This window comes from Nomascus leucogenys, chromosome 5 (genome assembly GCF_006542625.1).
Source record: "Nomascus leucogenys isolate Asia chromosome 5, Asia_NLE_v1, whole genome shotgun sequence".
Lineage (NCBI taxonomy): Eukaryota > Metazoa > Chordata > Mammalia > Primates > Hylobatidae > Nomascus > Nomascus leucogenys.
In genome coordinates, this window is record NC_044385.1 from 95820876 (window position 1) to 95848725 (window position 27850).

The 27850-nt window shown below is 33.7% G+C and overlaps 1 protein-coding gene across 2 annotated transcripts in view; it reads right to left on the bottom strand.

The window, feature by feature from the left end:
• KLHL1 (kelch like family member 1) overlaps positions 1-27850 on the bottom strand; it is a 415568-nt gene that overhangs the window by 385616 nt on the left and 2102 nt on the right. The gene's annotated exons all lie outside the window — the stretch shown is intronic.

Consider the following 27850-nt stretch of genomic DNA (forward strand, 5'->3'; position numbering starts at 1 on the left):
GAAGGCCACAGAGCTCAGTGAAGGGTATTAGTTGGCAGTCAAACAGTTTTCTAGAATTTGAAAAGCCACTAATAAGATCTGAGATCTTGTAAAGATCAACTAACACTTGAGAGTCTTAGCCTCTTTGCCTTCAAATCTATAAAAGGAGAATGTAGGTCCAGCTGATCTTTGCAGCCACTGCCAGCTTCACAGTTATTTCAATACCATCACACTATTTAGTCCAATGGCACAAATGTGGTTTTTAAAAATTATAACTATATTTCAACTGGAATTATTTCACCAAAATGAAAACAAATACATAAGTATACAAAGTGACTTAATATAATTCATTAAGTATTTAACAAAAGCATGAAAAGTGAGTATGTTGAAATGAACCCACTTAAACAACCAGTCCTCTAAAATGATCTATCTCAAGGCTTGCACACTGGTTTTCTCATTAGCATCAAACTCAGCTCTTCCATTTGATTAGCTGGGCAGTTTTATTGCTAACAGAGGAATGGAATTGTTTTAAGACATTCAAGCAAGTAATTAAACGTGGAGTGCTTCAGAGTATTTGACAGAAATGCAAACTAGACAATCATCAACCAAGTCATACTTAACTGCAGTTAATACAGACTATCTAAGGCTTCCTGGCATGTAGACCTGGACCAAGGTAGGTTCAATATCTTCAGTAATTTTTTTTTTCCAGATCCATGGTAGTTATACCTGGTTGACCCTGAGACTCACCTAAGAAGCTTCTTAATAATCCCTATTCCTGAAACTCAACCCAGATTCACTGAATCAAAATCTCCCAGCATGGCATTTACCAATTGTTATAGTTCAAAGTTCCCCAGGTAATTCTCCTGTATGCTGAAGTTTGTAACCCATGGCATGTATGCTATGGTAAGTACCTACTTAAATACCAAGATATACAGCTCACTAAATCTATTCATGATGCCTATTTCATTTTCCATTTTATCATTTCTCAAAAATTACTTATCTTGATAATATCCCATCTAAAAATAAATAGCGGTAATGCCTTTTCTTTTAGTTTCATCAGTTTTCAAGAACAGACTAATGTTTTTGAGACCACTTATATATCTGTGTTTTCAACATTTTCAATGAAGGAATAGCAATAATCATGATTATTATAATGATTATAATATTCTGGATGTTCTTATCAGTGCTTTAAGCATATTAATTCATTTAGTCTTTAAAACAACCCAGTGAACTAGGTAATATTATTCCTTCTCTTTCATGAATGAGGAAACAAAGCATTAGTGATGTTAATTAATATGTTCATGGATATATATCTCTAGGTGTTAGAGCTTGGATTTGAACTGGGCATACTGAGCTCTCAATCCACACCTTGTATGATTATTTTAACTTATTTCACTCTTTAGAAGTGAAGAGTTTTTAGAAGTGAATCATTTTTTAGAATGGTTTCTTGCTGATCACCAGTGCAGGTTCACACCAGGACGTGATGGCGAATCCCATAGTTCTTGATTCAATCTCTGGCTCAGTAGGTAAAAGAAGGGATTTGTGGATAGGTACCAAAATGTGTTTTCTTGTAGCAGTTACTTCGAGCCATACAGCATACTGTTCATTAGACAACATGCAGCCTAGTGTAAGAATCTGGCAGAGTCTGAAAGGATACGTGTTGGCATGAATCTCGGTCTGTCTTTGTGTGTGTCTGCTAGTCTGAGTGCTATCTGATTGGACCAGGGAACGAATTTGAGGAGCATGCCAACATGGCTTGGCTCTTTTTAAAAGGGACACCTGTCAACACTTGGCAAAGGCTCAGAGAGTGCAGCCGTTAAGTGACCACAGGATCGTTTATACCTCCGAAAATGAAATCATAAATGCAGAAAAATGTATGATAATTAGAGGAACGGTCTTTAAAATTAAGTCATTTTTTTAAACAAGTCATCTTTCTGTATATACCAGATAAATCTAGAGGCTACATTTCCTCTTTGCTGGATGTTCTGTTTTCACAAGGTTCATATTAATTTTATAAATATGCTGACAAAATAATATATTGGCCAGTTACAATCATGTTAGATTTAGTTGTTTCTTGTTCTATCATTTTACTCTATTTATTTTATCATTTTATTATTTTTGAGAGGGAGCCTTGTTCTGTCGCCAGGCTGGAGTGCAGTGTCGCGATCTTGGCTCACTGCAACCTCCACCTCCCGGGTTCATGCAATTCTCCTTCCTCAGCCTCCTGAGTGGCTGGGACTACACATGTGCACCATCACACCTGGCTAATTTTTGACATTTTTAGTAGAGACAGGGTGTTGCCACATTGATCAGGCTGTTCATCTGAACCTCCTGACCTCAAGCAATCCTCCTGCCTCAGCCTCCCAAAGTGCTGGGACGTGAGCCACCATGCCTGGCTCTTCTACCATTTTAAAAGATGATTTTCTGGTCGTATTATTCTTTGGAATATAGCAGCTTATATTCCTTTAAATCCAGCTCGATTCAGGGACTTCTCTTCCCCAAAAACATTGCAAAGTGCATATCATAAAAATAACTCTTTGCGTAAAATCCTTAGAAATTTTGGGGAAACATTATGCCATGTCCTTTAAAACACACATTTGATTTAACAAGGAAGTAGGAGGATTTTAAGATGACCAATTTGTCCCAGTTTGTTCAAGACTGTCCAAATGTTAAAACTGAAAGCCCCATGTCTTGGGAACTGCTTCAGCTCTAGGTAACTGGTACCTCTGGCTTATTAACTTTCTACTGTTGTATAGTGCATTACTACAAATTTAACAACTTAAAACCATACACATATTTATTATATCTCAGTTTTTTTAAGTCAGAAGTCTGGGCATGTCTCAGCTGTGAGTCCTCTAATTAGGGAATTACATGGTTGCAATCAAGATTTTGTGTCCGCTGCTTTTTCATCTATAGGCTCAATTGGAGAATATACTTGGTAACTTATTCCAGTGCATCACAAAATTCATTTCCTTGCTAATGCAGGACTGAGGTCCTCATTTTCCTGTTGGTTGTCAGCCAGAGGCTGCTCTCGATTCCTGGAGGTCATCAACAGATCCATGCCATGGAGATCTCTCCGTTGTTCTTCTTAAAAGTTGGCAGCTCATTTCTTCTAAGCTACAAATGGAGAGAGACACTCTCTCTATTAAGATAAATTCTTTCAATGATCAATAGACTTTAAACAGGAATTTCCATTGTCAAGCTTTTTATAGAATGGCAGTGTCCAACAAATACCTGGATCGTGGCCTAGTGAAACTTCGAAGCAGAAGACCTAGGTAAGCTACACTTAGACTTCCAATCAATAGAATTGTTTGATTTAAAAATGTGTGTTGTTTTGAACTTATGGGTTTGTGGTAATTTGTTATGCAGGAATGGAAAACTAATAGAGTTGGTCACTGATATTGTTTGGATTTATGTCCTCACTAAATCTCATGTCGAATTGTAATCCCCAATGTGGGAGGAAGAGGCTGGCGGGAGGTGATTGGATCATGGGGATGCACTTCTTGCTTGCTGATTTTGTGATACTGACTGAGTTCTTAGGAGGTCAGGTTGTTTAAAATTTGTAGCACTTCCCCCTTTGCTCTCTCTTCCTCCTGCTCCAGCCATGGAGGATGTGCCGGCTTCCCCTTTGCCTTCCTCCGTAATTGTAAGTTTCCTGAGAGCTCCCTCGCCATGCCTCCTGTACAGCCTGCAGAAATTTGAGCCAATTAAACATCTTTTCTTTATAAATTACCCAATTTCAAGTATTTCTTTATACCAGTGCAAGAATGGAATAATATAGTCACTCTAGAGTTTAACCAGGAGCCCTTCCTCCTTGGCCCTGCCACACACACAGACACACACACACACACACACACACACAAAGGAACCATAGTAGGTGGTTGCTCTAGGTGGATATAGACGTGGGATTTAAGGTCCAGGCTGGGGAAAGGGATCAAAATTAGGCTTTTCCAAAGGGGGATGTAGAACTAAGACACATTCCAAATTTTTTTCATAATTTTCATATTTCAGCTGAAGCCAAAAACAGTAGAAAAACGCATACAACTTACTGAGAGAAAACAATTCCCCATGAACATTTTATAGCCAGTTAAACTATTTTTTAAAAATAATTTCAATTTTTATTTAAATACAGGTACATGTGCAGGTTTGTTACCTGGGTATATTATGTGATGCTGAAGTTTGGGGTACCAAAGACACAGAATCAACCCAGGTACCCATGCCCATCAACAGTGGATTGAATAAAGAAAATGTGGTACATATACTCCATGGAACACTATGCAGCTATAACAAAAGAAGAGCGGAATCGCGTTCTTTGCCACAGCATGGGTGCAGCTGGAGCCAATAATCTAAGCAAATTAGCATAGAAACAGAAAACCAAATACTGTATGTTCTTACTTATAAGTGGGAGCTAAACATGGAGCACCTGTGGACATAAATGTGCGAACAATAGATACTAGAAACTAATGGGGAGGGAAGGAGGGGCCCAGGGTTGAAAAACTATTTTAAAATATAAAAGATATTAAACAGTGTTAAGAAAAATAAAAAATGAATTTGGTCTATAACAACAGACTCCTCACTAAAGGAACTTCTCAAAGGTGAACATAAGAAGTAAAAAAAAAAAAAAAAAATCCTAGAGTTCTTACATGAAGGAAGTAATAGTGAGCATTTAAACTGCTAAGCACAGAAACGAATCTCAATAAATATTCATCAAAATTACAAATTGTCGTCACTACTAATTTGGAAGGCATAATAATGATGTAGGAGTAAAATATTCAACAGTAATATCATGTAAGATGGGAAAGGCCACCAAAGTCAAATGCATGTTCTTCTTTCTTTCTTTCTTTTTTAGAGACAGAGTCTTGCTATGTTGCCCAAGCTGAACTAACTCCTGGTCTCAAGCAATCCTCCCACCTTAGCTAAGTAGCTAGGACTGCAAGCATAGCTCAATGCACCTGGCCTTGTTTATTTCTGAAGCAGAATGAGATACTTATTAATTTTAGACCAGTGATATACTTATTAATTTTAGACTTTGTGCAAATCTTAATATTGTGAAGATAACCACAAAAGATCATAAATAGGGTATATGCTGTCTAAATTATGTGAGAAAAAGGTAAAAACTTTAATCAAAGAAAATAATTGCCTAAATTAAGCATAGAAAATTTGACAATTGTTTTTAAAAGATGATGTAATTATATACAAATAAATTAATATTTACAATAAATATGTTTATTGCACTAACTACTCCACTTATAAAATTTGTAAGTCTGAATTAAAAAGAAATCATTTTATTCTACATTGTATACATATATTTAAACATCACATTATACCCCATACATGTATACAATTTTGATTTTTCAATTAATATAATATTAATCAAACATAATAAAATAAAATACAGGAAGTGTGGCTTGACTATTCACCACAAAATAATAATAAAATTTTAAAAACCCTTTTATATACACTCTAGAAGATAGTCACTCAAAACACAAAAATGATAGAGGAAGTAGATAACATGTGCTTTATGAAAAGTAGTTAATAAAAGCAAAAACTACAGTTAATATTAAAGTAGATTTTAATGCAAAAATTTAAAGTCTAGTGCAACATTGTATGGCACTTCATAATTATGCATTTCCAATCATGAAGAAGGTACTTTAAATTACACACACACGTACACATACAGTAAATTAATCTGTTGAGAATTTAAGGAAAAATGTATCAACAATTTTAGAACTGTGCCTAGTGTATACTAAGTACTTTATAACTATACCCAGCATAGGGGATATACGTGAACAGATCATTAAACCTTTCCCTCTTAATCTGATCCTTTTCGAGTTGAGTACTTATGTCTCCAAGCACAAAGTAAAACTGAAAGCATGAAATACATTTCTGCTTTATTATTGACATTCCAAGTGATATTTTCTAGTCTATTTCTTCTTTTCTTTTTTTTTGAGACGGAGTCTCACTCTGTCCCCAGGCTGGAGTGCAGTGGCGTGATCTCTGCTCACTGCAAGCTCCACCTTCCGGGTTCATGCCATTCTCCTACCTCAGCCTCCCGAGTAGCTGGGACTACAGGCACCTGCCACCACACCAGGCTATTTTTTTTTTTTTTGAATTTTTAGTAGAGACGGGGTTTCACCGTGTTAGCCAGGATGGTCTCAATATCCTGACCTCATGATCCACCTGCCTCGGCCTCCCAAAGTGCTGGAATTACAGGCGTGAGCCACGACGCCCAGCCATCTATTTCTTATTTTCTACAGCCACTTCAAACCATAATTAAAATTCTAAAGAATACCAAAACTATTTTTGTTCACAGATTCTGTTTTCTTATAATGAATATAATATTCTTAAAAGAAAACAAGACCTAAAACACGCAGAATTTTGAAGCAAATTCTTCAGGTACTTTTTGGAAATAAAACGTAGGAGAGTTCAATTCAGTTAATGGATGAATTGAGTTTGTGGAAATCAAAATCATACCATCCATTGATGATATGAATATGGTAAATGAAGATGCTAAAATCATATATCCGTATGTGACCATAAATATGATGTATAAAGACAAGTATCTGAGTGTGTATGGATATATGTATGTGCATGTATGTATGAATGTGGGAAAGTATGCATATCTCTTGAAAAAGAAAGACAGCAATACAGACAGAAAAGCTAAACAAAAAAAGAGAGATAGAGAGAGAACGGGAAGTGAGGAAAAGAGTTATTATACAATTAGGTTATAGACCTTGAAGTGATAGCAGTTGAACATCATTTTTATTGCATCTTAAAAAGATGTTTCATTACAAGAGCTGATGTACTGTATGAAACTTCCAGATGGTCTTTAACAGAGCAGAACTTAAGCATACTTTTGAGATTTAATCTACCTTGAAAAAGAAACATGTAAGTCAAAGAAAGATGAACAAAGATTGCCACAGAATAAGACAGTGCTTATTTTAAACGTTTAATTCTTTTATATTTGCATTGCTATTTTCAATATTTAGACACCCTGAAATTATTAATCAATATTTTACAAACACTGAATGGGCTGGGCACAGTGGCTCATGCTTGTAATCTCAGCACTTTGGGAGGCCGAGGCTGGCAGATCACCTGAGGTCAGGAGTTCCAGATCAGCCTGGCCAAATAGGTGAAACCCTGTCTCTATTAAAAATACAAAAATTAGCCGGGTGTGGTGGAAGGCATCTGTAATCCCAGCTACTCAGGAAGCTGAGGCAAGAGAATCGCTTGAACCCGGGAGGTGGAGGTTGCAGTGAGCCGAGATCACACTAGTGCACTCCAGCCATGGCAACAGAGCAAGACTCTGTCTCAAAAACAAACAAACAAATAAAACAAACAAACAAAAAACACTGAATGGAGAGCATTATGTGAGTCTGTCTATCCATGTATATGGTGACAGACATTTTATATTGCTAAGTAAATTTGCTTTACTTCTCGTTACGTATGTTTTAAATTATATAACTTACACAATTATTTCTACTAATAGGAATACAAGTAAGTACAGGTAGGATGCCATATTACTATTCCCATCTTATCTAATGGAAATGTACCTACAATGGAGTCTCCACATACTGAGAGGCAGAAGTCTCCGTTGAGAAAAGAGGTAGAGGGTAGAAAGAACAACATGGCCTGTCAGGGAGCCAGGAAAAGAGTAGGTTAAAATTATGTTGTGAGAGAGATGTTCTGAAGTTCTTATCTCAGCCCCAGAATGAAGGATTAAAGAAAAAGTTTCCAAACAAACAAAAAAAAAAAAAAAGTGGACCTGGCTGGGCGTGGAGGCTTATGCCTGTAATCCCAGCACTTTGGGAGGCCTAGGTGCTTGGATCACCTGAAGTCAAGAGTTCGAGACTGGCCTGCCCAACATGGCGAAACTCCATCTCTATCAAAAATACAAAAATTAGCCTGGTGGTGGCGGGTACCTATAATCCCAGCTACTTGGAAGGCTGAGGAAGGAGAATCTCTTTAGCCTGGGAGGCGGAGGTTGTATTGAACCCAGATCCTACCATTGCACTGTAGCCTGGGTGACAGAGGGAAGCTCTGTCTCAAAAAAAAAAAAAAAAAAAAAGAAAAGAAAAAAGAAAAAGAAAACAATACCTATTCATTTTGTTTTCTAGATATTAATCACAGCTCATGATTGTCCTTTTCAATCTTTTTTTTTTTTTTCAAATCTTACCTCCTATACGTAGTGCCTGCAGTAGGCAAACTACAGCGTGATGAGTAGTATGCTAATATACCTTGATATCTTTCTTAAATTTTGCTGAAATAAATATCATTTTGACTTCATCTTTCCTGAATCCCTTTAACACCAGTGTCAGCAGGTGTCGAATAGGATACAGCTACAGGAAGAGCAAGAGATGAGAGTGGAGCCCAAAAATTGTTTGGTAAAGCAATATGGGTCAGGGAGGGGGAATGGCATGATTGATTTTGAGTCTGGAAAGATAATCATGATTTGTGTGAATCACGGACCGATATGTGGCAAGACTAGAACCAGAGAAAATTACCAGTGTTTGCGTATAGTCCAGTGAGAGTGTCTTGCACTGAAGTATTGTCACCGAGGAAGGAAAAACATACAGAGACTACTATAAGTGAAAGAAACAACTGGTAACTGACCAGCTCTTAGTGGAATAGGAAAAGTCAGGTTTCAGGATGATGCCTAGGTTTCTAGTTTTGTCAACTGTGTGAATGTTTAGACTATTTATATTAAAATTGGAAATGAAAAAATATAGTAAATTTGAGGGTAAAATAACAAATTCACTGTCCAAACAGCCGCATCCAGACCACATAATGGGTAAAAATACATAATCACTGGGGCAGGCTGAGGCATGTAGAGAACGTAACAGTTAACCAGGAGTAGTAAAAATGGCATAGTCACATATTACAACTATAATACGAACAATGCCCGAAGGATTAACGGGAGTTTCACATGGAGATTCTCCAACTTTCCCTGAAGACACTGCACAGATGAAAAGATTTTTAAAGGGACATAAACAAAAATAGAAACTTAGTTGTGATAAGAACATTGCAAATCCAATGACCAAACCCAGTGCTTTGTCTTGGCCCAGCAAACACAAAGTCCACTGTTTCTTTAGAGATATCCTTTGAGCTGGGGCCACTGGGATTTAAAACGATGGAGAAAAACAACCAGAGCTTTTGGAAACAAGGCCTTCTGATGGAGTAATAAAATAGATGCTCCTTCCCTGAACTTCTTAGTGAGAAGATGTGGGAACTACAGGACAAAAGAAGAATCAAGATAGCTGTTATCTGTCTCTGAACCTCCACCTTCTGGAAGGAAGTAGGATTACAAATAGATGCTCTTTGGACAGAGAGAGGGGAACAACACACACTGGGGCCTGTTGGGGTTGGGGGCATAGGGAAGGGAGAGCATCACGATAAATAGCTAATGCATGTGGGGGCTTCATATCTAGGTGATGGGTTGATAGGTGCAGCAAATCACCATAGCACATGTTTATCTATGTAATAAACCACATGTCCTAGAATTTAAAATAAAACAAAATTTTTTAAAAGAAGCTCAAACACTTCTAAGTAAATAATGAGTGCTACAGACTTTCAGTTCTGCTGATTTTTTTCCAGCTTTATGGAAGTAAGATTGATAAATACAAAATTGTATTATAAAACAACAACAAAAAAAACAAAAAATAGATGCTCTGTAAATGTAGCCTGGAGAAGTTACTTTACCTCCATGAGTCTCAATCAACAGATGTCTAAAGTGGTGATGATGATAATGATACCTTCCTCATAGGAGACCTTTGATAATGGATGATAATTCATTTTATCCAAAATATATACAAATATAAAAAAGAAAGGCCAGGTGTGGTGGCTCACACCTGTAATTTCAACACTTGGGGAGATAGAGGATGGAGGGTCGCTTGAGGTCAGGAGTTCAAGACCAACCTGCACAATGCAACAAGACCTCAATTGTATATAAAAAAAAAAACTTTTGAAACTAGCTGGGCATGTTGGTGTATGCCTACATCTCCAGCTATTTAGGATGCTGAGGCAAGAGGATCGCCTGAGCCCAGGAGTTGGACGTTATAGTCAGCTACAAGCACGCCACTGCACTCTAGCCTGGGGTAACAGAGCAAGACCCTGTCTCATAAACAAACAAATAAAATAAAGTAAAAAACAATTTGAAATGAGCTTTTGCATTTAACTATAATATTAAAGTTTTAAACATATTAGACATTTTTCTCATTTATACTTTTATATTCATGTACATATGAAAAAGAACATTTTTCCCTTAAAACTCATCAGAAAAAGAAAAAAAAACTCATCGGGGCTATTTATGTATTTTTTATTTGGGAAAACAACCTTGGCTCATAAATCTATTTACATACGTAGTTTGGCTCTTCTATTTGAAATCATGTATTTATTTTATTGTTTCTCATCAGTACTTTCTAGAAAATCAGAAAACCCAGCAGGGCAGTAATCATGTCAGTTTACTAGCCAGTGACTAACTATGGCATGCTAGCCTAGAGACACTTGCGTGGGAGGCCACGATCCATATTGTTAATGAATGTAAGAATGGGTGGGGGGTGGAATCTGTTGCTATTACTTCCCAGTTTTCCTGAACTTTACAGCTACAATTGCTTCTCTACATCTTATCTATTCTCATCTTCTCATGCTGACTAATGCCAGATGCTTCTTTACAATACTTGGGCAACATTAGTTTCGCTGTTGTTGCCGTCAGTTGTTTTGTTTTTGTTGTTGTTGTTTTGCCTTTTGTTATTATTTTTAATGTGTCACTAGAAGATCCTCAGAACAGGTAGCATATTAAAAATAGAAAGCCTATTTTAGAGAATGTTAATAGCAGGAATATAATATTCAAAGCATGTTGGCTAATTTCTTGGTCAACATATCCAATTTAATTTTAATCTTATTGGCAATGACACAAAATACACACCTCCAGATTGTTAAAATAGCTTGCGTGATACAACACTAAGGTACATCTTTAATATCTATTTTATTCTTTACACAATTACATATTATGTATATATAAGTTTTATAGATGGATATTTAAGTGTATAATTCTATCAATTTATACATTGTGCTGAAGTGTTAACATAAATCTAGGTCCTGCAGATTTAACTCATGGTTTTCTAAAACATATATTTTTGGCTTTAAAAACAATATTAGGTATATTTCACAAGAGACCATGTACTTGCCTCCATTTTTAAGTTATGGAAGCAAACTGTAGAAAAGAAGTGTGAAACAAGTCATATTTCTACTTCCTACTTATAGCCAAGACAGTACTCGAGGGTTGGTAGAATGGTGAGAGAGAAATTGCTAATGCCTCCATGTTGAAAATGTAATGTATTACATTGAAGTAACCAATGCTAGTTATGATATGTTGGTATGCCCGACCCATAAACCCCATTCATATTTTTACTGGCTTAATCCCCTCTGAAAAGCCCATTTAATCAATAGTATTGCTAATAGAATTAATCATCATTGAATCCTAACTGTATTTGTTTTTATATGGGAAATGAATTGTGATTTCTAAATAAGAACTTACTGAATGCATTTGTGAACTAAATCTATTTATATGTTGGAGTTTCTCAGTGAAACTCCTGACCCACAGGAAATGGCAATGTAACTAAATACAGAAGACATATCAAACAGTAACTAATTATAAAAGCAGAATGTGACAAATGCCAAACTAGTGATCTGCCTAGTGAGTGTTTCTGAGGCTCAAAAGAGTAAAATTACTGAAGTGAGAACAGGCTTCATAGAAGTACTGAGTTTGAGGGCTTTTTAATAATGAGTAACAAGATTTGGGGAAAGAGACACTCTACAAAAGTACAAAGGTGCAGATGTCCAAATCTATAAGCCTCTCTTAAAGCTAACTCAGAAAAATATAATATTCAAGGTTTATTGAAAAAAACAAACAGAGAAGTTAAGAGTATTATTGATTGACAGGTCATTATCCTCTGCTCTCTTTCTCTTGCTTTCTTTGACAGATGTGAGGCACACAATTTAAAGCTGGCTATAATCCTTTTCTCACGATGATATAGGGAGCAGAAGTCAGAAAGGTCTTTGTGCAAGGCACAGAAAGAAGATGTAAAACTTTCTATTTCCTCCTAAGTCAGTCCTGCACCATGGATAGTATTATATAGTAATCACATAACTACAACTTAAGCAAACCAAGCAGATTACTGGGAAACATCCATGTTGAATAAATGGAATATCAAGGTTAAGGTAGAAGTACAGCTTTCGACTGCAGCTTGTGACAACCTTCGATTACATTTAGTAAACCATAGCTATAGAAATTAAAAATAATCAATATGATGGAAAAACACATCTATGAAATATAATATCATGAACTTTGGTGTTATGTGTAATCACAGTCCTTTCCTTGACTGCTGAACTTCACACTACTCCTTCCTTTCTCTTTCTGTCATCAGATCACCTTTTATTTTTACTTGGATTTTCTATCTTATTCTCTGATCCAAGTTTTATTCCCGTGCTTATGATTTTCAACCTCAGCTTTTTTATCTTCTTTGATCCTGAATAGGAGTACTCTGTTTTCTATCATCCTTCTCCTTTATTCGTCTCTACTTCTGCTTCAGCCTTTTTTTTCTCTATCTTGTGATGTGTTGGGGTTTTGGGAGCTGGTTCATCTTCATTCACAAGTTCGGATTGTGTACCTACTTTGTCACTGTCTTCTTTCTCTATCTTGAACCCTTTCTTTTCATTTCTTCCCTTTCTCCAACTTTTTTCTCTTTCACCTTGTTCCTTCTTTTTACAATTCTTCTTATGATCAGTCTTTTCGATTGTTTTTCTTAACTTTTGTTTCTTCACCAGTAGCTTTAATTCTACATAACTCATGTGTTGTTCTCTCAGCAAATAGTCATCTACCTAGGACTGGCCATCTCCTACTCTCTAAAGGAGTCCATCCATATCACAAATTTTCATTTGTTTTTCTTGGGCAGCAAAATTTTCAATTGTGAAGTTTGTGGATCTAAAATTCACTCTCTCAACAGTCCAACTAATTTCTTCTTCTACCTTTCCTTCAAATCCTAATTCATCAATCTGCTGCAGGAGTACATCAGTTTTACATGTTAGAACCTTTTTCATTTTTATTTATTTTGTCTTTTGGACCACCAGTTCCAGGAGACCACTGGTTTTGAAATAATGGCTGAGTTTAATTCTACATTCTACTTCTACAAGTAAGCTCTGTAGGTGCCCTCTAAACTCTCTTAGAGCTAACTTTCATAAAATCAAAACTCTTCAGTTTTCATAGACTTTCATTCTGAAATTTTTCACATGGATGTGTAGATCAATTTTTTGCAACTGTTCACTTCCTCTAGAGAAGAAGCCTCTTATCTTCTGCCTGGCAGCAGGGTGTGGTGGGGAACATCTACCTATATATTTCTGGTGCCTCTAAATCCAGCTTCCAGGTGACAGCCAATAAGAAGCCAGACCTTCAGTCATACAGCCACCAAGGAAACGAATTTTATCAATAATCTGAGTGAGACTAGAAGTGGTTTCCACCAGGTGAGAAATAAACCAGCTGGCACCTTGATTTCAGCCTATGCGATTGAGCAGAGGACACAACTCCTTGCTCATGGAAACAGAAATAACGTGTTTGTTGATTTAAGCCACAAATTTTATAGTAACTGGGTATGTAGCAATAAAAAATGAACACAACTTTCTAAACTATTATACCACCCAAATCTACTATTTTTATTGTCAGCTATCACTCATCTCTTCTACTCTGAATTCTACCTATATGACTTTGTTCATGTTGCTTACTCCATTTAGAATGTTTGATTCACTGCTCTATGCATTCCCAAAATCTTACTCTCTCTTTAAAATAATATATTAAACTCTGTCTTCTTTGCTTAGGTATAGCAATAAATTAAAAGCATATATTTCATAACAAAAGTAATATTTTTGCTTATACTTTATAACACACAGCTTTTATATTATCAGATACAGTTTAATTAATGAAAAATAGCACTTGATATTAAATAATGATTTGTACAATGTAAAGCATTCAACGGATTATATATACATATAAAACTTTATAATCATACCTGTAATTAGTTTTATGAGCTAAGTTATTGCTTTCTTAATTTGATCATGATGTTATACTAAAAACATAGAGAAATTGCTCATGTTTTACAGTATAGGAGTGTGATTGTGAAACATGGTTGTAACTGTCTACATGTGGTTGTTTTCATTTATATTTAGAATATTTAAAATTAAACAAATTTTAAAATTTAGTTCCTCAGAGGAGTAGCCACTCTTTAAGTGCTTGATTATCACTCACAGCTAGAATCTACAGTATTGAACAGTGCAGCCATGAAATAATTGCATCATCACAGCATAATTTTTAATGTAGAATAATACTGATGAAACTTGATATCCAAAATGTATAAATTTTAAATAAAATATAATTTTAAATAATAAATTATGATTTTATTTTTAAAGATATTGAATAGCATTAATGACTTCCACTTTTATTTCAGCATTTATAATTATTTAACCTTATAACATGAAAATAAGCTATATGATGCTCTATTACGTAATTATGTGATTGTCTAGAATTGAATACCTTAGAAGAGGTGAAAATATGATTGGAGGACAAGGGAAGAGAGAAAAGGGGAAGGCAATAAAGGCAAGATGAAGTGAGGGAAACAGGAGAATCAAGAACCCATCATCACAGTGGAGTGGACTTTTTCTCCAGGATGCCCATCTGCAAGATTTCGTACCTCCTCTGATACATACCTTCAAAGACCAAACCAGATGGGCCATCTCTGAAGTACTTTTAGGTAACCAAAGACTCTTAGTTAGAGATAGAGAAAGGAAATAGTAGTAACAAAATAGTAATAAAAGAGTAATACATTTTTAATAGCAATAAAATAGTAGTAACAAAATCTATGTAATTCCTAAGCACTTTAGAGAATGAAAAAATATCATATTCTATTTTTCCATTATCTTTCTCTTGATGTCTTGAAATATCTTCCTAATCATAAGAAAAATATATTTATAGAAATATTTTGACACATAAATTGTGTATATGGGAGGATATTACTTAATTTGGCAAATTATTTTTTTTCTCTAAATTTGTTTGTATTTGACATTTGTTTTGACAAAGTATTTTACGACTTGGTTCTCTCATGGTATTTTGAACCAAGTACATCATATGTAAAGACCTGTGCCACAGATGGATAGCTCATCTCCAGGAGATTGAGAAATGGAGTATGAACCTTAGTTTTAAATCCATTTGGCAATTAGAACTGGAGTTTTACTGTGAACTGTCTTATTATACACTTTATCAAGATCATATGCATATAAAGTTAATTAACATGTTTGAATAATTAATCAAGTAAGAATTTCTTGATGATATCATTTTAGGATAATATATATTTGATTATGAAATTATATATTTGCTAAAAGTAGTATATAGTAAAGGGCTATGTTTAATTTAACCAATCATGAAAACTAAGATTGCTTTAACTTACCAGTAGTTCTTTTTAACACAAGAAAGTTAGATTCTTCAAACAAGATATTATGTGAAAATTACCCTCTTATCAGAGATGAAGAGTTAGTCTTAAAGCATCTAGAAACATCTAAAATTTATGTAAGCCAGATGTGGCAGCATGCATCTGCAGTTGCAGCTACTCGGCTGAGGGGGGAGGGTAACTTGAGCTCAGGAGTTTGAGGCTGCAGTGAGCTAGGATCACACCACTGCACTCCAGTCTGCATGACAGAGTGAGACCCCATCTCTCAGAAACAGTATAAAAATTAAAATTAAAAAATAAAATTCACATAAAACAAATACAATGCAATCATCTTTTTATATATATATAAGAATATATTGGCTCAATCATTGATGACTGGATTGAATTTTGAAAAGGAATGCTGCTTGGGAAAAAGCAAAAAGTGTGTCTCATAAAATTATGTAGTCTCATGTAGACCGAAATAAAAAACTCCTATTCTTTCAAGTTGGTAAGCTTTTGGGTAGATTATACTTAGAAGAGCACAGAATTAATCTGTAAACCACCACATTGCATATCTCCAACTAAAGCAAGAGGAGCCATTTTACTTTGGATGTGCTTTGATTTACTCAGGAGAAGATTACAGAAATTCAATGCTTTTGTGGCAATTTCAATATGGCTTCCTTAGCTGGCCAAGTGATCCTAAGACATTCTATTGATACCCATCACATCTTCCACTGCCACTCCATTGCAATTCCATCACTATCAGCCTTTTTTCTACCTACCTGTGTTTCCTCTCATCCTCTCCAGATAGGCTAAGAATCATCCCTGTCTTTCAACTTGCCTAAAACCTAAGATAGTGAAGGAAATTAATGACAAGAGAAGTGAGAAACTAGCCAGTAGAATAAATACCAGTGGCTATCTCCTATACCCAGTCCCCATTGCTACCAAAAAGTAGTTTCTTCCTCATGTCTGAGCCTGGGTATCTCTCTTTTTACAGCTACTGTTGTAGCTCCTCCAACATAGAATTGATTTATACAGTCTGAAGAGTGATTGAAAGAACAATTTCTGCTCCAAATACTGGGTATTGCTTCAGTCATTGATCTACCCAGGATAATCAATGGTATCAGTTATAGATCTAAGTGAAATTTGGGAAAGTCATGGGATTTTGAGACCCTCTATAAAAGAGGCTTTTGCACCACTTCCAGAATAAAATGTTTTACAGTGATTGGCAGAGTTTTCAAGAGGAAATGTAATGACATGCAAGAAAGAGAAATTTTTGTTCTATTTAGATTCTTAGGACTATCAGGAATTGACTACATAATTGTGGAACCTATTGGAAAATAAAATTACATGGAATCTTATTTAATGTCATTAAGAGTTTCAAAAATGACACACTAGAGGATTAAACCAACTGTGGGATTCATGTATGTCCCTGGCAGTGAGACTGGGCCAATTGCTTGCCCATGAAGTCAGTTCTGGCAAGAACATTTAAGTTTTTATTTCAAATTGTTATGGATACATGACAGTTGTACATATTTATGAGGTACATAAGATACTTTAATACAATCATATATATAATATGTAATGATCAAATCAGGGTAATTGAGATATTCATTACATTAAGCATTTATCATTTATTTGTGTTAGAAACATTCCAGTTCCACTCTTTTAGTTATTTTGAGATGAACAGTAAGTTATTGTTAACTATAGTCATCCGATTGGGCTATTTAACACAACATCTTATTCCTTCTATCTAACTGTATTTTTGTATCGAATAACTGTCCCTTCTCCCTCCACCCAACCCACCATTCTCTCTAATATTCTTTCCAGATGTTGGTAACCATCATTATACACTATCTCCATTAGTTCAATTTTTTTTTAGTTCCCAGATATGAGTGAGAACAAACAATATTTGTCTTTCTGTGTCTGGCTTATTTCACTTAACATAAGGCCATCCAGTTCCACCCGTGTTGTTGCAATTAACATGATTGCGTTCGTTTTTATAACCAAATAATGCTTTATTGCATATATGTACCACATTTTTTATCCATTTGTCCAGTGATCAACACTTAGGTTGATTCCATATTTTAGCTATTGTTAATTGTGCTGCAATAAACACAGGAGAGCAGATGTTTCTTCAATAAACTGCTTTCCTTCCTTTTGTATATATACCCAGTAGAGGGATTGCTGGATTATATGGTAGTTCTATTTTTAGTTTTCTGAGGAACCTCCATACTGTTCTTCAAAGTGGTTGTACTAATTTACATTCCCACAAACAGCGTATGAGGGCCCCCCTTTCTCTGCATCCTCACCAGCATCCTCTATTTCCTGTCTCTTTAATAAATGTCACTTTAACTGGGGTGAGATTATATCTCATTATAGCTTTGATTTATATTTCTCTGATGATTAATGATGGTGAGAATTTTTACATATACCTTTTGGCCATTTGTATGTCTTCTTTTGAAAATGTCTATTGATAACTTTGCCCATTTTAAGTTAGACTAATTTGATTATTAATATTACTTCTGGCAGAAGTTTGTTTTACTTGTCTTTTATTTCTTCTTATCGAGTCCTTTGAGCTTGTCAGGAATATTTTTTAAATTTAGCTGTTTTTTTTTTTTAAGAAATCTTAGCAATTTTTGACTTTTCAAAAATATCATGTCATTTTCTCTCTTTTCTTTTTGCTGCCAGAAGTAATATCCCTTAAAAAATATGACACTATTTTGTGATTGTTTCCAGATAGTCTTAAAGGAGAGAAATCACAACATAGCTGGCTACCTCCTATTGCAGGGAAAGCATAGAGGGAATCTTCTCAGCAAAAGACAGTAGCAAGAAAAAAGGAAGAAATCACCAACAGAAGGCTCCTAGAAAGAACATCAAGAGTATAATCTAGATTCCACAGCTCATAGCTGACTCCAAGGTGATGTGAAGCTAGATTAGATTCTGCTCCAAATGCTGTGTAAAATGAATCCATGATCCAATGTAAAGGAGGTTATTGGAGGAAAAATACTTAAGTGAGTTGGAACTTTAAAGGCACATCCAATATCATGGCTCAGTTCTGGGGTAATTAGCATACATTATGGGACTTTGAGAACTTTTCCCCACTATCTTTAGTAAAAATCTTAACATGACATTTTGCAACCATTCCATTTTGAGAGTTGGCAAGAGTTTGTACTTAACAAGAAAAATCTTACAAATGTAAGTCCTATAAGGCATTTGCTATATCAAGAATAGATTTTAAAATAAATAAAATTGAAACAACGAAAACAAATCCTCAAAGCAGAGGAAAACTTCTTTTCTTTGCGCAGTATAATTTGTCTTCATGTGCAAGGTAGGAGAAATATGTATTTAGCAGATTTTCAGTTTAGAATCTCTTCTGTAATAAACAGTAAAGAAAAGAACCAGCTGTCTAACATCACCTAATCTGAATGAAGGTAAAACTTAATTTGAATTATTTAAGCAACAATTAGCTAAATAAGAATAGTCTAGTTGTGTCTCATCCAGCACCCTTTCTCATCTCAGCCTGCAATGTAATCTTGCACCTGTTTATGTAGAATCTATACTTTCTTGAGTTTCATTCAGAGTATAAGCAGATATAAATTTTCTGTTTTAATTCTGTTCAGAAATAAGCTTTTCTTTTTAAGTCTCACAGTCTATATGTATTTTACTACCACAATTGCAAAATACAAGGCAAGGTGGTCTCAAGATGGAATTAGCCTTTCAAACATGTTGGTGATGTAAAAACTCTGAAGAGTTCCCCTGATATTGTTCTTCAAAAATTGTACTTAAAAATTCAAAAAAACATTCAGAGAATTAGTTTAAAGAGGGCTTAGTGTTTGATTTCCTTTCTGGTTTTTTTTTTCAATTTTAATAGGCTAGGTATCGTTGTGAAAAATATTGTCAGATTATTAAATAATATTAGTTGCAAGGTTACATGTCAGAATAATGATGCTGTATGTAAGTATTTTCTAGCTAATTAAACTTGAAAATATTAAAGCCTAGATAAAGCTCTGTCTAATGGAGACTTGTCACATGCTGCAAGCATTTTCTATCTAGTTTCATTAACTCTGGTATTATAGATCATACTATGATATTGTTAGCTCAACTGTTATGGTATGATGTTTTAAACTCTCAAAGTGTTTTCAGATACTCTTCTATGATTATCTCAATAAATATTCAGGTGAGGTAAGTAAGGCCGACTTGGTGACCTCGTGTTCTTCATGCAGACATAAACTTAGAGTAATTTAGAAAAGCTATAAGAGTGTCACATCTATTTTTGCTCTAATTTTTGCTAATTATCTAGATTCCATAAATGTTGCCTGTGTAATTTGCATGTATATTCTTTTGAAAACAGCAAAAATTTATTTGAAACACAGGTAGTACCATTTTAAATCTATACTTATACATTATACTAATGCATGATAGTAAGTCATTGAAATTTACTACAATTTATGAGACATTCTTAATTATCTTTCAATTTAAAAAAGTAAGTAAATATTGATAATATTTGAAAAGTTGAGGATTAAAGACTTATTTAAAGTATAAGTTTCAAAAGTTCCATGAAATAGCAGGACATTTAGTAATTATTAATAAAGTATATTCAATTAAATAAAGTAGCTTCCAGAGATGCCCTTTTAAATTGTCATCAAGAAGTGGGGTTGTTTCATGTTTAGGGTAGTGAAAATTGGATATAAGAAATGGAATTAAAGGATTTCACAGAGCATTTGTTACTATCATAGGATATCTTAATGTTCCTATATACCTGCTATATTATATTATAGTTTTAATTGCTGATCATCTCTTGTTACATTTTTTTCAAGGCACCATGTAGCTTCAATGTGAATAAACAACCACTAGATGGCAAATTTTCTATTTTTTTAGAGCACCTATAGATGGTATATCTAATTTTGAGATGCACTACATGCTTTATACTTAGTCAATATTTAATAAATTTACTTGTTTTGTAACTTTTAGCTTCTTACTCAAAAAATAATAGCAATAAAGTTCAGTGTAACATATCAAGAATGCAGAAAACAGTCTTATAATTTTCTGGTAATAAATATTAAAAATATGGAATTTTACTTACACTATTCTCTCTAATATAAACACATATGAGAAGTTTTTTAAGTTTTACTACAATTTAATCATATAATACAAATTTTTGTAAATTGCACTATACAGTGAACCCTACTATTATTCAAGACATTCTATATAAGTAAAAATTCACTCATTTTCTTCCCTCTATCACAGAATTTACATTGTAAAATTCTGCCCCATTAACGTAAAGCCTATGAGCAGTATTCATACTTCCCATTGTTCATCTAGTATTGGCAATGAAGATAAAATAAAAAAGTTTCCTATGGTTACACAGTGAAGCCTTCTGTGCAGAGATGCTTTCTAGAAAACTATTTTGACTTCCCTCCTTCTCATCTCCTATCAAGAAGAAGGCAACAAGACTCAATGTACATTATTTCAGCATCAAATTCTGTAAAGTAAGTGTAATGGATAACTCCTTGGGCCATATAACAAACTCAAGAAGTATTTGGCCCCAACATATGATTCAAGGCAAGTGAGATTTACATTTTTATGCAAAGTAAGGATAATAAATACGATAGATAAGTTTATGTGATTTATAATAAACATTAAAAATAAATACACCATACAGTAAGCTTTTTGTCTCATAATAACATTTTTTCATTTAATCTTAGTTTAATGAAAGTTGTTAATTAAACTAAGATTAAACATTAGTTTAAACATTAAATTAATAAGCAGCTTTCATTAAACTAAAGTTTAATTAAAAAGTTGTTAAATTTTTTATATGGCAGAATAGTATTTCATTATATGACTATTAACAAATTTATTCTTTCTTAATCTATTTATGTATTCTGACACTTATACAACACTATCTTGATTAGTGTAGCTTCATAACAAGTCTGGAAATCAGGAATGTTAGTTCCCAAATTTTTTAATTTTTCAAAAAATTATTTTGTTTATTCTAGTTCCTTTGAATTTTTATATAAATTTTTAGAATAAACTCGTCAATTTGTAACAAAAAAGCATGCAAAGATTTTCTTCAGTGATATGTTCATTTTATAGATCAACTGGAGAAGAATTAACCACATTAGTAGTGAGTCTTCTGATCTATGACTATTACATATTCATATTTCTTCATTATGTGGCTCTTTCTTCTCAGCATGGTTTTTCAGTGTATGAGTCTTTCACATCTTTTCTCATTTTTATTATTTCATAATTATAAAACGTATCATCTTTACATTTCAATTTCCAATTATTCATTGTTAATATATAGAAATCTAATTGCATTTTGTATGTTTATTCTGTATCCTGCCACTTTGTTAAACTTGCTACATTTCTTTGTCAATTTCATCAATTTTTTATAGACAATTGTATCTGCAAAAAGTTTTATTTCTTAATTTTTACAGAGATGATCAATTTGTATTCAAATAAAAAGTTTTGTATTTTTAGTAGAGATGGGGTTTCACTAAGTTGGCCAGGCTGCTCTTGAACTCTTGACCTCACAATCCACCAACCTTGGCCTCCCAAAGTGCTGGAATTACAGGCATCAAGCCTTTTTAGTACAACAGGATTTTTGCCTATATTTGTATTTCAAGATCTTCAAAACCATCTTTAATTTTGCTCAGATTATCTGTATCTTCATCAGATCTTTTCTTTAAAGTTTTAAATAACTATCTTAAATGAAGAAAAGTAAACTAATCCTTATCTGACCTAAATCAATATGAAAATTTCAGACCATTTGTTTTTTACAACTACCACAAACATACCTAAAGTTATTTTAGATGGTACAATAAAATCAATAATGTGATGTATTGGTCATGACATTGAGACTCTGATTAAAATGCTGCCCGTTTTTATGCTCAGAAACTTGATTCAATTCCAACATATGCTACAGACAACAGTTTTCTGTATATTCTATAAGTGTTCTTGGTCAAAAATAACCAAAATTTGACTTAAAATGTAGACATGAGAAGCATAATACCTGAGGATACATAAATTATCTTTGGAGACTTGTAAAAAGAAACCAACAAACACAAATATCTGATTAATATTATATTCTGTGTTAGCCAGATACCAATTTCGATTACATATGTAGGCTTTATTTTTCTAAACAATTTGAAATAGTACCATAGAAAGGCTAATCATACAGTTTACAGAATATTTATTAAAAATTTATAGAAGAAAAATACAATATTGTCCTTCAACTCGCATGTTTCATTGTTGTAATTTAAAAATTCCTATTGCATCTTGTACTTATATGTAAGTACATTGTAGTATAAACTATAGTTTATACTACCTTTCTCACAGGTAGTTCTGGAGTTTTGGGTACCTGCAAATCCAATTCAATAGCCATATATATATATATATATATATATATCTGTCTATATATATAGCTATATGTAGACAGATATATATATATATATATATTTTTTTTTAACACGAAGTCTCGCTCTTGTCCCCCAAGCTGGAGTGCAGTGGTGTCATCTCGGCTTACTGTAACATCTGCCTCCAGGGTTCAAGCAATTACCCTGCCTCAGCCTCCCAAGGAGCTGGGATTACAGGCACTTGCCACCATGCTTGGCTAATTTTTATATTTTTAGTAGAGATGGGGTTTCACCATGTTGGCCAGGCTGGTCTCAAACTCCTGACCTCAGGCAATCCACCCACCTCAGCCTCCCAAAGTGCTGGGATTACAGGCGTGAGCCACCACGCCTGGCCAACAGCCCTATTTTTTACGATCGTTTTAGTTTCTCTAAAGCATACTTGCTCAGAGAGTAGGGTGCCTAGATATTGTGAGCTCCTGGGTAGAACACCATGTAACATTTATAAATTCATCCTAACATAGATAAAGTAAGCTTTCCCCAAATAAGGTATTATTTTTGCTAGTTTTGGTTTAAATAATAGTAAACTATGTAACACAGAAACCTAGGATAAATTAGCAAAAAAAAAAAAAAGGTAAAATTGAGTAAGTTTGTTCCATTATATTATTTTTTCTTTAAAATTTGGGGTGGTAAATAAGATGAATATTATTTCACATTAGTTTCATAAAAGTATAGTCTGAGAACCACATTCCTGAGAAAGTAGTCCTTTATCATTTTCAAAGTTGGTTATCCCCTTGACTGAAGCAGAGACGATTATTATTTTAAACAAGTGCCAGGTACATGTCCCACTAACCTCCATGAGATTTTTAATGGTGTGTGCTCTCTTTCAGTGACAATACTTTATCAATAGTTCCAACATTCATAAGCAGATTGTCTATCCTAAAGCCCTAATTTGGTCTCCAAAATAATTATTTCTTTCCATTTCTAGGTTATATTTGCATATTGTTTATTAATTATAAAATAAAATACACTGAATGAACTAGAATTTAGAAAATAGTAAAGTGTTTTCCAACTTGGGCTAAGAAGTCATCTTTGAGTAAGACTTACCTAGAATTTTTCCATCACTGTCAATTTAAGAAGTCTATTTAAACATTCAAACACAATCTCCACCAAGGGAAAAAGAAAATTATTTCTGCATAACCTCAGATGCTGCCTCTCTCTTTTCTTTTGTTCTGTTTGTTTGTCTAAGCATAGAGAAATAAGATTGGGCAAAATGGCCAATATAGCATCTGGAGTCAGATAGAAAGGGTTAAAGTCCAGCCTTATTACTATCAAGTCTGTGATTCTAGGAAAATTAATTACCCTCTTTATATTTCAGTCTCCTTATCTATGTAATCATTATACCAGAGGGATACATAAATGTAGCAGGATTATAAGATGTTATGAATTTTAACTTACACATATAAATATTCAACATGCTAACTGGCAAAAAGCAAGTTCTTAACCAATGCCACTCAATATGATTATATCAAATATTTATTCATTTGACAGTATTTCTTAACTACCTGCTCCATGATAGGGGTAGAATGATGAGTAAAACAGACATACTCCTCTCCACTTGGAAATTCACTTACAGACAAACAAAATCAACACAGATATTAATATATGGTTACAAGCTTCAATAAGAAATTTTTTAAAAAGTAAAGAACAGTTACTCCAAGAAGACAAAACACACGATATGAATTTGTTTGGGTGATCAAAAATTCCTTTCCTGGGAAAGGTACAGCACGTTTCTGCATGACATCTCTGTGATGAATAGGGATGAACTCAGGAAGGGAGCAGTTAAGGAAAGGATAGTCTCTATGCAAAGAAGGAAAACAACTTTGTGAGTTCCGGAGGCAGTGAAAAATTATAGGGAAGGATATTAAGCCTGGAAAACGGAGGGTAAGGGGAAGGTTGGTAAGTGAATGGCCTACATAGCAAAGGACAGATCATTCAGAACCAGGTAATCCATGGTATAGATTGTAATCAGTTGGCGTCCATAGCATAAACTGTGATCAGCGAGTGTTGGAAGTCCTTTGGTGGGGAAAAAGGAGAATGATGGAGTGAGGGACATGGAAAAATAGTTTACCATTCTTAATTTTTATTGACTTCAGTGTAGAGAATGGACTTGAGGAGGCAAAGATAATGAGGGGAGGTGATAAGAGATGGAAGTTGCAAATCTGGAGTTGAAAGAAGATCATAGCTTAGATTAGGTGCAGACTGGCTGTGAAGAGATGTGGGACATGTATAGGAAAGATTTTCTAAGCAAAAGCAGCAATTCTTGAAAGAATAGTGAAATTGAGGGGAAAGAAGATATTGACCAATGTGACCCTGGAATTCTGGCTTGCACAAACTAATTCGTAGAAAGCTATTCTCTGAAATACAGTAGAAGGAAATTGAGCAAGACAGAATAAGAATTATAAGCTCAATTTTGTACATGTTATGTTTGAATGGACTCTATGACATCTATCAAAGAGGTCAAGAAGAGAGGTGGCTGTGTAAGACAACAGTTCGGAGAGGGGAGGGCTAGATTTAGAGATGCAAATCTGAAAAGACAGTTTATGGATGGTAGCTAAAACCATGGGATAAAATGACTGCACTCTGTAAGAATTCAGAATCTAAAAAAGCAAGCAGTTAAAACATGACATGTCTTCTCCCACTCACATCACTATAAAATGCAAGAATATAAATATTGCTCTTTGGTGTTTTAGTTTACTACATATGGAATCTTGGGCAGAAATATCCACAACAAAAATATATGGTTATTTGAATATCCAGGAAATCATATACTTTCTAATGTATATTTAGACGGGGAAGTAGAGAAACTAACGATTAATATGCCAGTGAACAATTATAGAAAAAGTATTGTTTATGTGGTGAAGGTAGTAGAGCACTGAGATTTATTTAGGGTGGGATGCAGGTAGTGAGCATTTAATTTAGTAAGATAAGAAAAAGGTTGGGTTTTGGCCCTAAATTGGTTTACCACAATATTTCCCACTACCTTTATGTTTCAAATCTGTGATAATTTGACCTTTCCAGAATTCTGAGATTGTGAGCAACTTTCCCCAAATGTCCTCCATCTGCTGTTCTAACCAGTTTACTCAACTGAGCTAGTCATACTTGTCTAAAGCAATGTTCTAACTAGTATAAAACTAAATGAATAAAGAGAAGATCAATAAAATGAATAAAGATAATGTCAGAGAAAGGGCCAACTCATGTTTTATATGCAAGGATTAATTTAGCAGAAAAGTCAGAATTTATAAAACACAATGCTCATTATTAAATATGACATCATTGTTTGGTGATATAATAATTACCTAAGTGATAAAAATTGTCATACAGTGTTCATATAGTTTATGTAGTCACTGATCATCATAAACACTATGTAGCTTTTCTGGATGTGCTGTCACAGAAAAAAATTAAATCCACATTACCCATGATTTTGCATACATTTCTAAAGCATAATAAAATTTCCATTCAGTATTTGACTTTGGAAATGCTGTCTCTTCTAGGCAGTGACTCCTACTTTTACTGCATATTAAAATATTATATACTGATAATGATTAATTGCTAGTTTTACTAGTGTGGTTTTCAATCAATCATGAGCACAGAACCAATTCTCTGTGAAAGTTTAAGAACATATAAGTCCATCAAATACATACAGTGCTAACTGATTTGTCTAGTAAGAAACTAGACTGAAAATAAAATTGGACCTGATTTTCAATAGTTTACACATGCCTAATCTCATAAGATGATTCCAACAATAAAGATGATTTTGGTTGGTAGATGGGTTAATTTAGGAATTCTTATCACTCACAACTCTTTGTGAATAAAAGTAATAAACTATTTTCAAAAGAAACTTGTTAAGTCTGGTGTTTTTTTCCTAACTAAGCTGTTTGTTCTGTTATTAGTTTTAATTTATTATAATTTCTTAAGTCACTACTCCATTAATGTTTTCAAAACTCCAAATTACATGAAAGTCTCTATAAACTACTAATGCTGAATATGCCTTGTTTATTTTAAAATGTATTTGGTCTAAAGTAAACTTTAAGAAAATATGAAACATTAATATTTCTAGAAGCTTATTCAAAGAATTTAAAAATTGACAAACACAAATAATGTTTAAATTTCTTCCTGAGCTGTTAGAGTCTCAAAACTATCAGTTTTAATAAAATAGTAATTGATAAATACTTAACCTAGTTTCCTTTTAAATATATAAGGTGAATTGCTTAATGTTTCTGGATAATTCCTCCCAAAAGGTGTTTATATTTACTCAACAAAAGGGTATAAAAATTTCAGCACATTTGATTTTTTAAATTATAAAATTATAGGTAACTAGCATATTAAATAACTTTTAGTAACATTTAATAACTTCATAGTATTCATAGTACCTAATGTTATAATTCTTTTTCATAAAATATTTCACTTAATGGAATAATAGATAAACTTATATTTAGGTCTTCTATATAGGGAAAAACCATTGACACAATTGATAATTCCAGATTATACTTCTCCCTCATTAAAATTATCTTACATTATAGTACATGTCTTAATATAACATTAGAATATGTTCAATCTCTGAAAATTAAAATTAAAATATATATAATGCATAAAATTGAAAAATTTTAAGGATATTTTTAAATCTATAACCACATATGTCAGCATAATTAGGGAACACATATATATACATGCACACATATATATACACATATAGGTTATACATATATAATTTTATCTATTCTTTTTGATACTTAATCAATTTTATAAGAAACTGATTCAATCAACCAAAAGATTAAAAAAGATGCTTCTGTTACTAATTTGTTACTGTGTAGTACTTAAAATTTCTTAATATATTCATTATCATTTTCCTATATTTCTCCTGTAGTTCTTCTTTAATAACGTATTCTGATATCACATGAATCTAAATGCAAATCATTTCATATCCTGACTATATTCCAAAACCAGTAATGATGTGGTTTAGAATAGTAATGAGTCAATTCTCTT